We start from the raw sequence: 18,766 nt of genomic DNA on the forward strand, positions 1-18,766 counted from the left end.
TGGAAATGCCTGATACTAGGGTAAGCGTGCCACATAGATTACATGAGATAACACTCCGGATCGAGGGGGATAAACCCAGGAAAATTAAAGGTCTCTTTTGGGAGAACCTAACTTTTGGCTATGATATTTTATTTCCTGAAAAAGATTGGCCGCCTGCTATTGTTTTGGATTGCCCAAAAGGGGAAACAGTAAAGATGCCTGCAAGCTTATTCCTACTTCGTGCCCCAATATTTATAACATACATTTGCACGGGAATGGGCAGTAGCCCTTGCTCCAGCACTATATCGAAACCATGTTGGATGGGATGAAGAGTCAACCCACCATGTGATACTCCAAGTCCATAGAGAGAGTATCCCATAAAGCAAGAAGCTGAAAAACAGGTCAGGGGGATCTTAGATCAACTTGAATACCAGGGGGTGATTGAAACTTGCATTTCCTCAATGAATAATCCTTTGTTTCCTCGAATGAAACCTGACAATTCATATTGTCTAGTTTTAGATTACAGACATCTAAATTCATGCACGAAAACATTTGCAGTACAAAATGCACACAGTGCCCCATTAATGAATAACATTGTAGGAAAAAATACAAAACAACACTAGATATCTGAAATGGATTTTTCTGCCAGAATATAGCAACTGAGGGCAGATATGTGACAGCGTTCTCAGCGCTAGGTTCCCAGCATCAATTTTGTCAACTAGCCCAGGAGTGTAAAAACAGCCCAGGGCTGTTTTTTGCCAGAGTAACTGAATTACTTTAAAATCTGGACATGGAGGCATTGTCCTATGTAGATGATATTTATCTGAGAGATGAGGATCTGGAGGAACACTTGACGAGGGTGAGCATCATAATTTTGGCATTCGCCTCAGAGGGTTACAAATTTAACTTCAAAAAATAAAAATTGCCAACCTCAGTGTCCTATTCTGGGGATATGAGCTTTCAAGTGAAGAGAAAAACCCCGCAGCCAACTTTTTAGAAAAGTGTGGGGTGCTCCAACCTCTAAAATCATTGAAGAATTCACAATCAATACTGGGATTCCTAAATTTCCACAGAACATACATCTTGGATTACGCAGAAAGAGTCAAATCTTTCTACGGCCTCATATGACCTGCTTTTCAGTTAGGGAATGGACACAAGAACATACAGATACACTTTGTTCACTTCAGGCTGACATGATGGCATCTAAACACTTAAATGTCCGCAACCTGTTGATCCGTATAGTTGTGGGTCAATCTGGGTACACATTCCTCACATATAATTAAGGCGAAACAATACCCATTGCTTACAAATCACACTTGTATACAAATGCTGAGATGCGTTTTGCATCCACAGAAAACATTTTGACAGCAGTACAAGATTGCTGTGGTGAGAGACAAAGCACTGGCTCAGGGGAAACAAATAATTGTCCTGACTCCAGTACCAGCCTTACAGGCTGCTACAAAGGCAGGTGTTCCTAACTCTAAAGCGTTACATCCAAGATGGATACAATTGGCTTCTTCTCTCACTGAATCAGATGTAGAATACGGATATGATCCAAATCTTAAAACACAGCATTTCTGCAATATAAACAAGAATATCCTCTCCCGAATGAAAGAATGCCTCTACATCAGTATGAATACATAATTTACACGGATGGATCTGCACAACCGGACATACGAAGTAAACAACAATACAGCGCTGCGTGTGCAATTGTAAAAGGTTGTATGCAGGACGGTAAGTTCCGTCCAAGCTGTACAAAGACTCAGTATCTAGGAGACTGTTCAGCTGAGTTAGCAGAACTAAAAGCTCTTTTACTGCCACTGATAAATACAGATCGAGGATTCCCCACACTAATAGTGTGCCATTCTTTTAACTGTGTTCAGTCATACAATGAATATCTTCATTATTGGGGCAGAATGGGTTTAAAGACTCAAAAGGTGGCACAATTAATCACAAAATGCGATGGGAACAGGTAGCAGAGTTGAAAAACGAACTACCAAGAGCTTATGTGATACACAAGCTGAGTCATCAACGTGATGGCATTCACATTGAAGTGAATTTATTGGCTGATGATGCCTCGACAGGAGCAGTACGAACTGTGTCCGTAGCTGCAATCACTAGTTCAAAAATGATAATACACAGACAGATAATGCTAGCAGTCATTGCTTCACTCAAAGACAACAAAGCACTTCCAAAAGGTTTTCCACTCAAGTACTCCTACAAGTTAGATGTGAACAATGTTCCATTTGCTAAGACCCCTGGAGTGGGGGATAGAGTAATACCAAACATGGATCACAGATTAGGCATAATATTAGCTGCACACAAGGGTTTGCGTTCTGCACATGCAGGAGTTATGGCAACTTTACTGAAACAACACCATTGGTGGCCAAGGTTAACAAAGCAGACCAAAGACTATCTCTTAAAGTGCGACATCTATCAACTGATAAAGGGCTTCGCCATAACACGTCATGCGCAGACACCATTGCTATATCAGACAGACCTCTCGCGTGTGTCTATTTGGACCACTGCGGCCCCTTGCAATCTGATGGGGCCTACAAGTACATAATGGTTGCAGTGGATTACTGCTAGAGATTCCTATGGGTATGGCCTCAGTGCTCAGCTGACGCTCGAACTGTTATCAAAAATATGCGAGTCTTTATAGGGACATACACAGTTGGCACATTACATTCTGAGCGTGACCCCGCGTTTAGCTTTAGGGCTTACAAGGAGGCCATGGGAGGTCTGGGTGTAGCATTGCCGTACTCCTCTCAGTACCATCCTGAGGAAAATTCTGTGGTGGAGAGGAAAAACCGAGACTTAAAGCAATCATTAACAGCTAGAGTATTAGGCACGGGTGGTAGTTGGGTCAATCACTTATATGGGGTTCAGAGGGCCTTAAATAACATGCCAAGAAGCTCTCTAGGGGGGTCACTCCTTATGAGGTCATATTTGGGACGAGAATGTTGGTACCTGATCTTGATTGTGAAGGCACAGTGATGGATGAACCATTTGACATACATAAACGCTTGACTGTTTTACTGGATCCGAATGAATCACGGGCACTACAAACCAATGTCCAAGAGAAAAGGTTTGTCACTGGGGAAGTCAAGTATGTCACCACAAGACCTGTCTGGGTCACTAAGGTCAGGGATCTGGTCAGAGAGAAAATAACGTACAAAAAAGAATTTGGACCATTATACAGAAAGACTGTACCTGTCCTGGCCATTGAAGAAACAGAACTGTACTTCTGCAGCCTGTTGCCGGAAAAAAGGAAAAAAGATTTGTCTCCATTGACCTGATAAAACCACACTATGTGGCCGATACTGAATAGTAGACCTCGTGGGCTCCTGGGTAGCCGACGCACTCCTCTCGCTACCATACAGGAAGTTCAAACTAAAAGGCTTATCACCTTCGAAGAGCCACCCATACAGAATGAGGGACTAAGCAATAATGCAATGGAACCCGTTCCCCTTGAACAAGGAATTCAAAAAAAGAAGAAAGACAACTTTCAATTCGACCTTACACTGTTGTCTACATAAATATGCCTCAATAAGCACCACCTACAAGTTCACCAAAGCCTGCTGAGCTACCTAAAATAGATCAAACTGCATCTGGCTATTTCATCGACTTTGATACCTTTTCTTTGGATCCAAGTGAACCTGAAACAACGCCAGCACCAATTTCTCATAAACAACAAATCAAAGACTTCTACATTTTTCTTAAAAATACTTACCTGGTGTCACCTTTGATGGAACTTTGGATAAGCACTGGGATACTTTTCTTTTTCTTCTAGATAGGCATAGTAGCTTTGTTCTGCTTACTTATTAATGGATCCTACCTTCGCCAAAGCTCTGCAGCATCAAAAGTGAACTTACTACTGAAACCTCATATTTCCTCACATCATGAACAAAGAAACTTGTCATCAGTGAACATTACAGCAGTTCCTATACCCAATGGTATAGTATGGGACAAGGTTGATTATGATACATTTGTCCCGACAGAACATTTAAAAATACCTAATTTGTTTAAAATGTCCTTAAATGAAGTAATTACCTCCAGTACATTTTCCGATGATTGGGATTTTGAAACTATTAATAATATGTTTTCTGATTTAGAACAATCTGCCGCATTTTCTAGCAATGAAATGTCAGAAGACACATCAGACTTTAACACAATGTATTGTTATCAACATTATGGTTATCATTTTCTACACAAATCATGTAACACTCGAAATGTTTTCACATATCACCAATGGGAACATTGCCCAACACAGCCCAAAAGTAGTTCAAAAACCTTTGCACAAAAATGTTCATATTTTTCAGGGTTTAATATTTCAGACCCGACCTCATATTACTATAAGGATGCACCTACACCGGCACAGAAAAATATGTTGACTAACACCAAACAGATTTACTATGTTTCCTTTATTACCCAATTGGTTGAACAAGGTTTCGACTTATGGAGAGACACCATAGACTTTAAATCAGTCTGGGGTTCTAGAGACTGGCCAGTCCAGGGAAAAGAAGCGTTATCTAGAGCATGCCTCATTTTTAGCAGATAATATTTCTAAATGAGACTGCGCAACAGACTTCCTATCTTGGAATAGCCAAGAACAAGAATTTAAATGCACCCGAATTCCAACACCATCACAGGCCAATGGCAATTTTACATCATTTAAAGGGACTACCTTAGATGACATCTTACAATATAATAGAACAGACCCTGATTGGAAGGGATGATTGGTTTGGCCCATAGACACTAATAGATGTCAAGAAAGATTCATGGGTACCACCGAAGGGTTCAGTATCCATAGGCCAGACCCACGCTACTTACAAAGAGAACATCCGGGGTAGTGACATCATACAGTGTTGGCAAGTTATGCCTCGATTGGCTAAGAACCTCAACACTAACACAGGTGAAACAACACTTATCAGTACCAACAGACAATGTGGACCTAAGGGATTTTTTTTCCTAGGTCCCAGAAAGCCACACCAGAAACGTTTCTATTAAGTTGTCTATAATGAAATTTGGAAAATCTCCCAACAAGAAGCAGCGGAGAGACTACAAGAAATAGATAGGATCAATTTAGAAAAGGGGTTAGCCGTAGTTGACAATGGTATCACTACGTTAACATCCAGGATTTATTCACTGGGCAACATTGTATCTTCTGCTATTGATGTACTAAAACAAGATTTGTCCATACTACAGCACGGATAGTCACAATTACGTTCTATTATGTTATTGAGCTGGACGCTGCAAACATTAATGCAAGTTATGTGCCTTGGTGTTTTATCAACAGTACGTCATTGTTTTCCGCATACAATCGAACGGAAAAACAGATGAAAATGGCAAAGCGAGGAGCAAAATATACAATGATGCATATTGAAAAGCTGGATAGATTACCTTTTACTGTGGCAGAATCACCGTTCACAGAATGGTTGATCCATAGCCATTTACCATTACCGGTCACAATTTTCCAGTTTCAGTACTGCCTAGAACAACAACAGGCAGTCAGATATGAATAAATAGGTAGGGAATATATCAAGGAATCTTGGGGATTACCGGACAGATTTTGATGCAGGCGCGGGGATCAAGAACTGTTTCTAAGCTGTACAAACTGCAAGAGCGCTTTGAGTGGATCTCTCATATGTTAGGATATTATGTTGCACGGGGCATGTAATGGTTCGGTAGCAAACCTATCATGCCACTTGAGGGGACCTCAGCAGCTGTGATTACTCCGGTATTCAAGTTACTGTCGAATGGAAGTTACTTGTAGCTCGACGATCAAGGTTGTTGTGGCATGCTTCTGGGCATCACATATCTGTTAACTGTGAGTTCCAGGGTTACTTGCTGTATGCAACTATTGTTTGCACCGACACATGCAGTGAGGGAGGTGTCGTTATGGCCTTCACTGAGTGTTTCTCTTATACGATTTGATACTCCGAGCAGAATGACAACCATGATTCTACAGAAAACCATGCCCTTAACCTCCGCCCTGGAGACTTTTGATCTCCAAATTGCAAGGTCCTCGTCTGAGATACAGGCAGTCATTGTATGAACTGCCCATTCCATTTTGTTGGAAATGGTGAATCCTATCTTTAACATGTCTGATATGACGGGTATAGTATACCTATTTACACCATAGGTTCGGGACTGTTAAGCACCTTTCAGACGGTCCTCGGAGTTATACCAAACTTTATACACTCCATATTCTGAAGCATTTTTGGAGGACTTCTGCTGATCCAGTTTCGAAAAGCAGGTATCCTGAATTTAATTTTTCTGCTACGCAATGGACATCCCAGTCACCAAAGAGATGGAAACAGTGCTCTTGGAGCACAAGTAACGTGATCACATGGTACAACACCTGGGCACACCTCACCTACGTGAACTGAGTACATCTTGGTTCCTGTCCTTTAGACCAGTCTGGAAGAACTGCATCTTACCTGTTCTCCGATGCATGTTCTCCATGAAGAGAAGAATGCTTGTTGGATCTCTGTCAGACACTTCCATCAATTGCGCAACTGGACGTTGATGTTCTACTGGACCCAATAAAGGCCCATGTTCTGCAGTGTCCCCAGCGTATTCCAATGTTGATGACAGCATTCTTAGAGGCTCCACAGGAAGTTTCTGCTCATGTAGGAATAAATACCAGCTCCTCCGCTGACACCAAGGCCTTGGATGGAGCACAGGCTGCCCCAGGATTGGCTGTAGGCAGTACGGAAGATCATCTGTGCTCGATTGAAGTACTCTGCAAGGTGTTACAGGGATCGTCATCTGCGGTGGCAGGCAACAGGAATGTTGCGTTTATCAGCCAGGACACATAAATATTTGGCTCATTGTGTGCTGGGAACTAAATTTGAAACTCCAAAACAAAATTGACACTTTTATAGCAGAACTATTGTTTGTACTAAATATGTTTGCATACCAGTATCTAGACAGGTAGTATGTTAGTATTAGATTATGTCATCCAGTCCGATGAGGAGTGGGTGGTATATTCCATATAGGTATCCAAATATAGTTTCAGGTAACATCCCAACTTTTCCCCTAAATTCGTCCCTACATTACATACATAACGGGCTGCTAGGACTGACCCTTTACCTAGTTACAGTACTGCACACAGAACGTGGGTTTTTCCCTGAACACTAGCCTCATACATTATGCATGAGTATCCTTGGATTCTTGGAAACTCAGCAGGGTTACCATCTCCTGCATAATAACTATGTACAAGGTTCATTGTTGACGTCATCCTAAGTCAGGGAGGGACAGCAAGGTAGAACCCCTGGGGATACCTTCTGGTATATAAACATCACATCTTGCTGAGATAGGCGGAGAAGATCAGGACTTCCATGCCGACACACTGATGCGAGACGCTGAAGCTCCTGCATGCAGATACTCCAGCTCGCAGTGGTTTGACATCACTTGCGGGGTGTCCAACCCGAGACCAGGACGGGGTCCCACAGTTTCTCACTTCAGGTAATGGGGGTTGATGTTATCCTAGAGGACTTCTTGGCTTAACACCTACGTACATGCTAGGTACACTCAGGTATATCTAGTTAGGGTTGCATCGTAGGAGTATGCATTTTATTATCATGTATTTTATGTACTTACATGTATTCATGGTTATAGAAAAATGGTAGAACTATTCCATCCTTTTACTTTCCTAGTGCTTCTAGTCGTCTATATCTGTTACTGTCTAATGATTGTTTCAGCACATTTATTTTACACTAGAATAACGACTGTTCAATAAATACTTATTGAAAACGTCCCTACTGTTTATTCTGTGTATTTCTCTGAGACTAAGTGAACACAAGTAACTGAGAAAAAAGTAGTACTCTGTTTCCACGGTCCTGAGGGATCAGGGTTGTCATGTTCGATAGTGTCCAAGAACTATTCTCTTCTTGTTGAGAGGGATTTCTAGTGGCACTGTGAGCTATTTGGTACACAGGCCAACATACCTTGTGGGGGTGTCTAGAATGAGTCTGACACCAATCCTGCAGTGTATGTTGTCCAAATGGGCAGATCCTGGATAAGTTTTATAGGAACCACGAAGAGTACAAAAAAAGAGACACATATCTAGTTAGGCTACTGAACAGCAAAGTAAGAGCAAAGTAAGAGGAGATTGTGTGCAAGGTACTGGGTTAGCGAAACAGTCATGATATGTAGTGGATATGATGACAATCTCACAAAATGAACCACGCATGTTACCAAATTACAATCTTATTGGTACAGCTATAATTAACTAAGTTTACAATCGATGATGCTGACAGTAATGATAAATCATTATGGTATGTTTTGAATATGCAAAGATAAACCTATAGTCCTCAGTAGAACAATCCCAGTTTTTTCCCCCAAGATATCGAAAATAAGTTAGCAATAAGCTAATTAATCAAACTATAATAATAGGTTTAATAAGAAAATAGATATCTAGGTGTTGTTGTTTTCTTAATTACAGGTACTACTAGCCTCAATTCAAAGAGAGTAGAGTACTGAACTACCTCTAGGTGCTACACAAATCGTGTGAGTACATTTTTAATTTTCATTTCAGTCCTGAAGAAAGCCCCATAGACCCGGCTGGGCACAGTGGGGCTGAAACATGTCGGCCTATTTTTTTGTGTAGAGGATCTAGTAACACGATCCAAATCTACACAACATGACTTTTAATAATTCTTGAATCACCTTTCCTCAATAAAATATATTTTTGTGATGATCCAAGGATTTTTTAAAGTCACTATTTTATGAGCACTTTTTTCTGGACACTACTACACATCCAGTGGTTACCTCCGGGTGGAAGTTTGCATATATCAAAAAAACCCTATGATGATGCACCCACGCAACGTAAATTGGCGGAGAACCAAGATATACCCCCACACCACCTACATGCGTGTCTGAGGGTTTTTTAAGAGGGTCACCAAGAACCGTAAACACCCTGGTGCTGTAGTTTCTAGTGATCCATTCCCCTACTGATCTTTGAATATATAGCCCTGAAGCTGAATGGATCCATACTTCTACCTCCCTCACCTTGATTGATGGGCAAATATACTAACCTCTTGCCATGAGATAACATTTTCAACCATCTCTCAAAAAGTGTCTCTTCCAGTGCATAGCAAAGACAAACTATTTCATTCACATAATGCCTACTAGAAAACGGTACATATTTTAGAAGAGAAAGCAAGTATTGCTTTAATTCTCTACTAAAAAATATTGTGAAAATTAGATAGTTGTCTGTAAAATTACAACTGTTCTAGGTGGGAGGGTGGTGAGAAGGGACAAGCTTGCAACACTGATTTCAGGGAAACAGTCTTGTAAATATTTCACATTACACATGTTTGACCTTTCTACCACATACTTAAATTAATCCTAAGATGACATCACTTACTGTTTATCTCCTTAAAATGTGACACCATCTGGCCAAAGTAAAGTCTTAAATAATAGTGCCTGTATTTCAGCTGCAAGCGCTCCCTTTTACTCTGGGTGCATGCGCTTGATTCTTTTAGCTCCTAAATAATTTTTTCCTGCATGTTCTATATGTCCTATTATCCAGGTCAAACCCTCCCAGTGGTGACTTTATAATGCCACTGTTTTTGCGTCACAGGCAACCATGCCTGCTCAACTTCTGAGCTGCCTTTGCATGCCTCCTCAAAGCTGTGGCATTGCTCTCTTCCTCTCACATCCCTATCTTTGATTTACCCATGCCTAACACCTTCCCTGTTACTGTGCTCTTTTAATGGCGCAAAGGTAAAAATCTGGGCACCGACAGGGGGACCTGCCCAATCCAAATTGACCATGGCCTCTCGGCTACAGTTCGAAGGGTTCGGTTTATTTCCATGCCCAGTGCGGCATGCCTCAAAGTTCGTGAAGCACCTGTGGAGGCAAATTAGAGTCGACCCCAGTTTCACAGCGGTGCTCGATGCCTGTTGGGGATCATGTTACCACAACTTTGAAACTAGTAATATCTGGTGTAGTATAGTGTTTAAGACAGTGCTATAATGTAAGGGAAAGTTACAAACGTACGCATAAGATAAGTGAATGCTGCAGGTTCATGCCGTGACAATACTGGCACTGTGAATTGATGGCGCAGGCCTGTAATTACACAAACTGTGATAAAATATATCCCAACATAAATAGAATTAATTTTTTATCTCTGTGCCAAAATATAAATGCTGTGTACTGACAAACAGTAAATAGTAGCTAGGGGTGGCAAGCAAAGCAGCAGGGGTCCCCGCAACAGGGGGGCTAGGGGTCACAGTTTTGACCCCTGGCAACCTTCAATTGACATCCATGGACAACACTATATATATCTACACACTTCCAGTGGGAAGGAAGAAAAGTGTGAAGGGTTGTCTCCAGTAGTAATTGGATTTAATCAATGTATTTTGTGTGTGGAAAGTTAGCTTACCTTCATCTACCATGAGGTTGATATGGAAGGTGTTACCTATTATTTGATACACTCATGATGTTCCATATTCAATATTTTCATGACATGAGACCAAAAGCAAGCAGAGGAATAATGAGGCACTAGGGAAGGGTCAATTGGGTTACTAACATGCTAACAGGCCTAGGGATAATATTAACACCACTAGGGTTGTCCCATATTAGTCATAAGATAAAGCAGTTGGCTAAGTAGAGGGAAAACCTGTCAGATGACACTACAGATGCCCTAGAAAATATCACAGTTGAAATTACCACAATGAGGACGTTAGATATACAGAACAGGATGTCCTTAGATATTGTGCTTGCAAACGAAGGCAAATGTGCTTGGAGATGGGCTACAGGTGTTGTGTCTATATACGAGACAACAGTGGTATCATTAGACAGGCAATAAATAAGGTCCATCACATAAGTAAGGAAACAGGAACTATGCATAAGATGTATTGATGGGACTAGGTATCTTGGTACTTTTTTGTATAATATTAATAGTTGTGCCATGATGCAACCCAACTAAAAAGCTTAACATGTGTAGGCCTCGGAGACTTACAGCAGAGCATCCAATTGACCAGGAAAGAAGGTAGATGATGGCCATTTAACTTGATTGAATTACACAACAGCAGAGCATTCAATTGAGCAGGAAAGAAGGTAAATGATGGCCATTGAACTTGATTAAATTACACTTTCACATGTCCGTGGAGTGGAATACAGAATCAATTTTTATTTAGGTCCTAATTTGTGACTCTCAATAGAAGCAAGCCCGCAGAACATGCACAGGCCTATTGTCTTTGAAGTGAATTTTAACTGTCTGCAACATTGCTGTAACCATAAAGTCTTGAGAAATTATCATGTCACAAGAATACATCTCAAAGTGTTGCTATGCTCCATTTGCTGAATTCATAAATCAATCTTTATATATATTCAATTTCAATTTTTTTCAATTCCATAAGGCTTTATTTCGATTTTTGAATCATAAAAGACATTTACATCAAAAATTTAAGATTTAAAAGAAAAAGGGTACCCTCCATTAGCAGCTAGTAGCAACCACTATACGCCGTGTCAAGTGCTGGCCATTCATGAGAAATTGAACAAATAAATTGGATACATATAAACAAAGATTAATTAAGTCAAGTTAAAATCATAAATATACAGGTCATTTCATTTCATTATACAAATATTGTTTTAAAAACCATTTCTATTGTTATAAAATGTATAAAACTATAAATTCATCATTAAACACATTCTATAGTTTCAGGTGACATAATCCCATGGAAAAGCATTAAAAGGAACTAAAATGTAATTTTAGGCTCATTTTACGAGCCCGGATGATCCACATCCAGTGGAGGAACTTAGCCACCGCTATAACCACGGTCTGGGAATTGTCAGTTCGGAGGACCCTAACGGCCTCAGAACCTTTTTTGAGACCTAACTGAACACAAATGTGTTTTAACCAAGATGTCCTAGGAACCTTATATTCAGGGCAGGCGAATAATATATGCCCAATGCCTTCCCGCTGGGTGGGACAGAAGGGGCAGACAGAGCCCTGTCCCCCGCGCCACCTCGCGGTAAAGGCATTGAGTGGTAGTGTCCCCACCCTGAACTGGTGGAATTTCTTCCTGTCCCCCGGAATAGTAATCCAGTCCCAGTAACCCTCGAGGGCAGGAGAATGTTTAAGTCCTAGGAATTCGGCCGTGAATGATGGTTCAACACAACGGCCAAATCTCTTTATCTCTAGTGTGTTCCAGTACAGGACTCTAAATGTTTTTCTTGGTGGAAAGGAATTCCCTATTGGGTCATCCCACAATGGGGATAGACCCATGGCCATATATATTGTTTTTACCTCTCTCAACCATGGTATTTTGTTACCCCTATCGCCATCTCTAACCTCGAGAAAGGCCCGGGCGTATCTTTATATATATATATATATAAGGTCTTATTCTGCATAATGCTTGGATAAATGATTGAAAAACACCTACTGTTTTGCCAAGCAACTGGCTCTCATTGGCGGTGTATAATTTTTTTGTTTACATTTGTTTATTAGGTTTTAACAGTTTAGACACAGTTAGACAGAACTTCTTACTTGAATTACATACACAGATATACTTGTATAGTTTCATCTAGCGATTTGCATTGGTATTTGTCTTCGTACATTGTTTCCGCTTAACTTTATTACATTCCCGATGTTACTTGCACATTGGTACGGTCTGCATTGTGTATGTGCTTTCTGTGGTGTTCCTGTGTACATGTCCCCCTGGATTAGAAGCCTTACTTGCCTGCACCATTACTTGAATGAATGAATGAAATTAGACTTGTAAAGCGCGAAACTTAGCCCAATGGCGTCAAGGCGCTAGATGCGAACATCAAAGGACAGAGACGGAGAGAGAAGAACCAGCTTAAACAGAGGAACGACAAAAAAAACAGGTCTTTAAGGCCTTACGAAACAGAGGTAAAGAGACCAAGCAAGAGATTTCAACTGGAAGCGAGTTCCACAATTTTGGCGCAGCAGTGGAGAAGGCTCGGCCGCCCCATTTAACCCTCTTAAATCTCGGAATAATAAGCAAATTTGTATCCGCAGATCGAAGGGATCTTGTGGGAGCATAATGCTGGACAATTGCCTTGATGCCCTCAGAGCCGGAATCATAAAATGCTTCATGTCTCAAACATAAGATCTTGAACATGATCCTACAGTCCATCGGAAGCCAGTGCAGAAGCTTAATCGAGGCCGATACTGAATGATGTCTAGGGAGGTTCAATACCAGTCTGGTCGTAGCATTCTGCACCATCTGTAGGCGGTGGATAAGACCTTTATTAATGCCCAGATAAAGGGCATTACAATAGTCCAATCTGGACGTTACTAAGGCCAGAACATCCTGTTTACGTGCTTCAGGAGAAAGATAATGAGCGATCTTTCTAAGGATTCTAATGATGCCGAAACAGGTGGAGACAGTCCTATTCACCTGGAGATCCAGTGAAAGGGCATTGTCCACGTTGACCCCTAAGTTCTTTCCATGAGAAACTGGGCAGAGGCAGGCTTCCAGCGATGCTGGCCACCAGTCACTAGACCAGATATCCTGACTGCTCCCAGATATCAAGACCTCGGTCTTCTCTCCATTCAGCTTCAAAAAGTTTTCCACCATCCAACAGGAAACTGCCTCCATACAGTTCCTGAAATTGAGGGCAGATTCTTTTACAGCTTGCGTTATGGAGACCATTATTTGGGTGTCGTCAGCATAGGACAACACCTCCAGCCCAAATGATCTCACCAATTTTGCTAGCGGTCCACATAGATATTAAAGAGCGTAGGGCTCAGAGAAGAGCCCTGAGGGACACCGCACTGTAAAGATTTTGGGGCTGAGAAGAACTGACCCAGCTTCACCCTCTGCTCTCGTTCACCAAGAAAGGAGGCCAGTAGCCTCAAAGTAGTACCTCCGACCCCTATCTCACCAATGCGAGCCACCAGCCTGTGAGGGGACAGAGTGTCAAAGGCTGCGGTGAGATCCAACAGTACAAAGAGAGTGGTATAACCAGCATCTACTTGAGTCCGGATATTGTTAAAGACTGTTGTCAAGGCTGTCTCCGTACTATGGCATCTCCTAAAACCATGTTGAGAACCATCCAGAAGATGGTGGTATTTTAGAAAGGTGCTCAGATGGCAATTTAGATAAACCTCCAAAATCTTAGCAGGAACGGGGAGCATAGAGATCAGTCGAAAATTTTTCAACTCGCCAGGATCCAAAGAGGGTTTTTTCAATAATGGTTTTACCACCACTATTTTCCACAGCGAGGGATAGACTCCCTCTGAGATGGCCGTGTTCATGACTGTCATTAATGGGGGATTGTAATCTCCTGGTGGGTTTTCAGCACCTTAAGATGGCAGGGGTCTAAAGTGGATCCTGATTTAACATGGTCCATAAACCTATCAGTCACCTCAAATGACATGGGAGGGAAGGTAAGGAGCCTGGGCAGCTCCCCCAGGGCCAAGATCTCACCGGAAGGTATAGATGTTGCCAATACGGGCCTAATACCGGATTTTTTTTATTTCCAATAGAGCATAAATATCGGCAATTTTTGCTTGAAATAAATCCGAGATTTTCTCACAGAGCTCCTCTGAAGCCTCTAGGGGATCTAATGCTTGCGGAGAAATAAGAGAATTAATGATCTTAAATAGGTCCCCAGAGGATTTCAGAGAGGCAGTGACCCTGGAGAAACATAATCTCTTTTCTTCCATAATGGCTGCTTTATAATCTTTCAAAGATCGCTTATGTCGTTCCCTCTCAAGGGGCTCTAAATGAGCAAGCCAGCGCCTCTCCTGCTTACGACACCCCTGTCTGAGTTTTCTGAGTCTCTCTGTAAACCAGGGAGCCGAGGGCCTCCGTCTTGCAGAGTAAAGCTTCTTGGCAGGAGCAAGGGAATCCATTGCTAGTGTCAAGGTATGAAATAACTCCACTGCAGCAAAATTAGCATCGAGCTGTTTGGACAGCTTGAGCTTGTTTAGGAAACACAGAAGTGCTTCCTTGTTTACAAGGTTGAAGTTCCTTTTTTCCACCAGTTTCCTGTCGCTAGCGAAAGGCGATACTAGCACCTGCAGGTGTAGGTCAAACGGGACAGCAAAGTGGTCAGACCAGGCTAGGGGGATAGGCTGCCCCACCTTGAGCCTGGGATCATTAGAAAAGACGCCGTCAAGAGTATGACCCGCAATGTGCGTGGGGCTTCTGACCAGCTGAGCAAAACCAAAACAGCCCATCGTTTCCAATAGGCTTTGGGTATCCCTACAGGAGGTGCTCTCTAGATGGATATTAAAGTCCCCCAGCAGAGTTATGTTAGTTCTCTCCAAATAAGATTCTACCAACTTGCTAAAGTCCAGATTAAATGAAGTCCTCAGGCCTGGTTGCCTATAGCATAGAATGCCCGAAAAGCTTTCAGTGGGGTGGAGGTTGATGGAGAAATAGTAGGCCCGATAGGGGTCAGAGGAAGTTGTCAATGCCTGAGTACAGCAAATAAGGTTGTCTCTATACAGAATTCCCAAACCTCCTCCCCGCCGGCCTTCTCTGTCAAACCTGGACAGGGTGTACCCCGGTGGGATGGCGCTACCAGATCCGGGCCTGACGCATGCGTCGCCCAGGTTTCTGTGACAAGCACCCAAGTAGTACTTGGAGTCGTTATGTAATGGCCCGGTGAATAGGCGACTCTGCCTATCTGCTGGTGCCGATACCATAGCTTTTAGATAGCCGATGTATCTTCGTGCATGAATACCGGGAGTTCCTCGTCACTAACTGACAACCATCAGTTACGTTTTCTCGCAATCTGCATACTTTCACCTGACTCGAACTCCAGGAAAACGAAAGATCCTCAATTAAAAGTTCCGCTGCCAAACACCTATAAAACATCGGCCTGCAATCTATGCCTGCAATATAACAGAACATCATATCTAAGTTCATCCAACAGACAACTAAAGACGATACAGAACCTCTGCCAAGCGTCTTTGCCAACTACGCTTACGAGAAAAGAAGGTGCAACCATCCAGATATCCGGAAATCTTTATACCTAAGCAACCCCTCTACTCTGCAGCTGTCAGAACTCACTGCTGCCATACATCCAGTCTGGGTCAATCAATTTGTCCTGCTAGCAATAGACGGTCACCTGAAGAAGGCCCAAGAGCCGAAACGCGCGTAGTGTTATCTACCGTATTGCCTTCTACTCATTTGTTGAGTTTTTAAATTCACGGATCATGTCTTCTATCTAATGTGTTCATATGTTTTTTTAAACCTTTTGTGAACTTAGATGAATATGTAAATACACGAGTTTTTATGTATAATAATAGTCACTTTATACACTGTATTGTTCTTTATAAACCACTAATCTGCCAAAAAAAGAATAATATACAAAAAATCAAAAAAAAGATATATAAACATTCATCATATGTAAAACATATATCATTAATAAAATCTAATATCAAATAAACTATCTTTTTGAAGTGTTTCACTACAGTTGGACGATACTTGTTAATATATCTAAACATTCAGATATTGAAATCAAAAAAAGAATTTCTGCTACTTGGCTATAGACCTCTTCCAAATGGCCGATACCATAGCTGCCGGCTTGTATCTCTAACTTTGGTATTTAACCGGGGTAATGATGCGTGTAGGAGTTGTGCCCATTTCATGGATTTATGGTGCTTACGTGTTTCTTTCACTTATTGGATGTGTATCATTTGTGCAACATGTATTGTAATCTATAAAACTCCACGTTAACTTCCGTAAATTGAGCTAGTCCACTTCGGCACTTAGTTCCTTGCATCTGTTGAATGATAAAACTACACTCAGAATCTGACTGTTGTGTGTCTTTATTGTTTTAATCCCCCACAGTTTTTGTCTTACTGTCACCCATTTGTAGATGACAGTGTACACTCACTAACGCCTTGGCTACTAGCTCCCATTCTACATTCACTGTCTTAAGTTGTAACAAGCTGCAACACGACCAATCATATATGGTCACTGATATTTCTTGTGGTTCCTTCTACTTGTTACTTAGAATACTAGTGGACCTGAACAAAACAAAAAATGAAGAGGAAAAACTTTGCCTGCCACATGCTGCCTATCGGGATAAGCCTGAGATCTTGTATCCTGTCATGTCTCATGCCCAAGTCTTTGCAAGTGGTTTTCAAAGGATCAAGTAAGCTGGTCTTCTTTTATCCATAGTGATATCGTGTACTAAAGGATGTACTCTGAAAGAAGGAGTCAGGGGGCTGAATGGGACAAATTTGCCCATGGCCCTAAATAAGAGGGGAGAAAAGTCTGTATTTCTCTTGGATCTGTGGCTGGATCCCACCCAGAATTTCTCCTAGAAGTTTGAGAGCTGTGGGCGTGGACAGGAAAATCTTGTGAGAATTTGGACAAAGGTGACTTACAAATTTATCAACCATCGGTGGAATGGAACAAGTTCCTAAGGCTAGACAAAGAAGGTGTGGCCTAGATGGGCAGGATTTCCTGGTTTGTCCCACTCTGGGCTTTTTGCTGCAAAAGGACTTTGCACAGAAAGTATCTACACACATGGCCTCCTATCCAGCCACAGCTTCCACACTGGCCCTGCTGGAGAATTTCGAGCTACAAAAAAGACTAAGTCCAATTGTAGAGTCAGCGGGCAAAGACAGCAAGGTGAAAACAGAAAAGACAGTATTTTGGTGATGACAATTTTCAAGTTTGCCCACCCTCAGCTTTTGGCAACAAAGTCCAGGCTTCAATATAACTCCCAAACTGATGCATTGATCCTTGTAGACCCTTCCACAGCCATTGTGTCCGGCTATAGGATTGTGAGCTACACATGTAACTCAAAATACGTAGCGCATCATTAGGCAAGGCAGACAAGTAATTCCTGCCACAACATGACCTCAGCGTATACAGATTCTAAATTGGTCTTGATCTGATGTTATGGTGCCAACATTGAAGGCCTCTGCAGGACCTCCAATTCAGTGTACTCAGCTTTGTGGAGAATTCACCAGCCTGAGCCATGCCATACCGGAGAAATCTGACTTGAAACCTGAGAGACTAAGCCTGAAGGTAATCATGTTGACTGAGGTTAAGCACCAGGCTTTAAATGCACTCCATTGCGATCAGCCTGGAATGGCCCATAGGACATAATCTCCTGAGCCCCATACAGTAGTACTGATTTTGACATTCCCAGTGAGCCCTACAGATGTTTTTCCTTTACAAATGAAAAACTTCTCATTCTGATTCCCTTTATCAAGTCCTGGCATTTTGGTGTCATTGACGTTTCCTCTTTTATTATATTGGTTTCAGAATTTTTCTAATTCCTTGATGTAATCTCGGCTTGGTGCTTCTAAAGTACTTTACACACATTTCTCTTAGGTAGGTATGTCACTGAAGGTCACAGCTGCTAGGAGTATGCCCATGATTCCTCATTTAAAACTTGTCATTTGCTTCTTACGTATAGATGACTTAGGTTCATGGGAGTTCTTACCATGCACTTCCCTAGGTGTTCATACAGATTCTCATAGTATCCTGTGTGACTTTTATTCAAAAGCTCTTTGACTGATTCATTGCCCTAACATGGATCATGACCATTGATTTAAATTGGGATACACTTACACCCACATTACGTATCCCGTACCTTACAGAATAAAGGAGTGTTAGCAAATTGGCTTTGTCTCTGTCATGCTTTGGAAGTGGGAGATATGTTAGTGCATAGCCGTAGGTCTCATAAAAGACCAGTTCTATGCGCTTCATTCTTTATGGTTGGGAGGGGCTGTACTTTATATGGGAATTGCTGCACTGTAAATACACACTCTCAAATAATAACAGTTCATTTATGTTCTCTCATTCAAAGGTGTGACCAGGAGTGACCC

Source organism: Lissotriton helveticus, chromosome 6 (genome assembly GCF_964261635.1).
Source record: "Lissotriton helveticus chromosome 6, aLisHel1.1, whole genome shotgun sequence".
In the NCBI taxonomy this organism is placed as follows: Eukaryota; Metazoa; Chordata; class Amphibia; order Caudata; family Salamandridae; genus Lissotriton; species Lissotriton helveticus.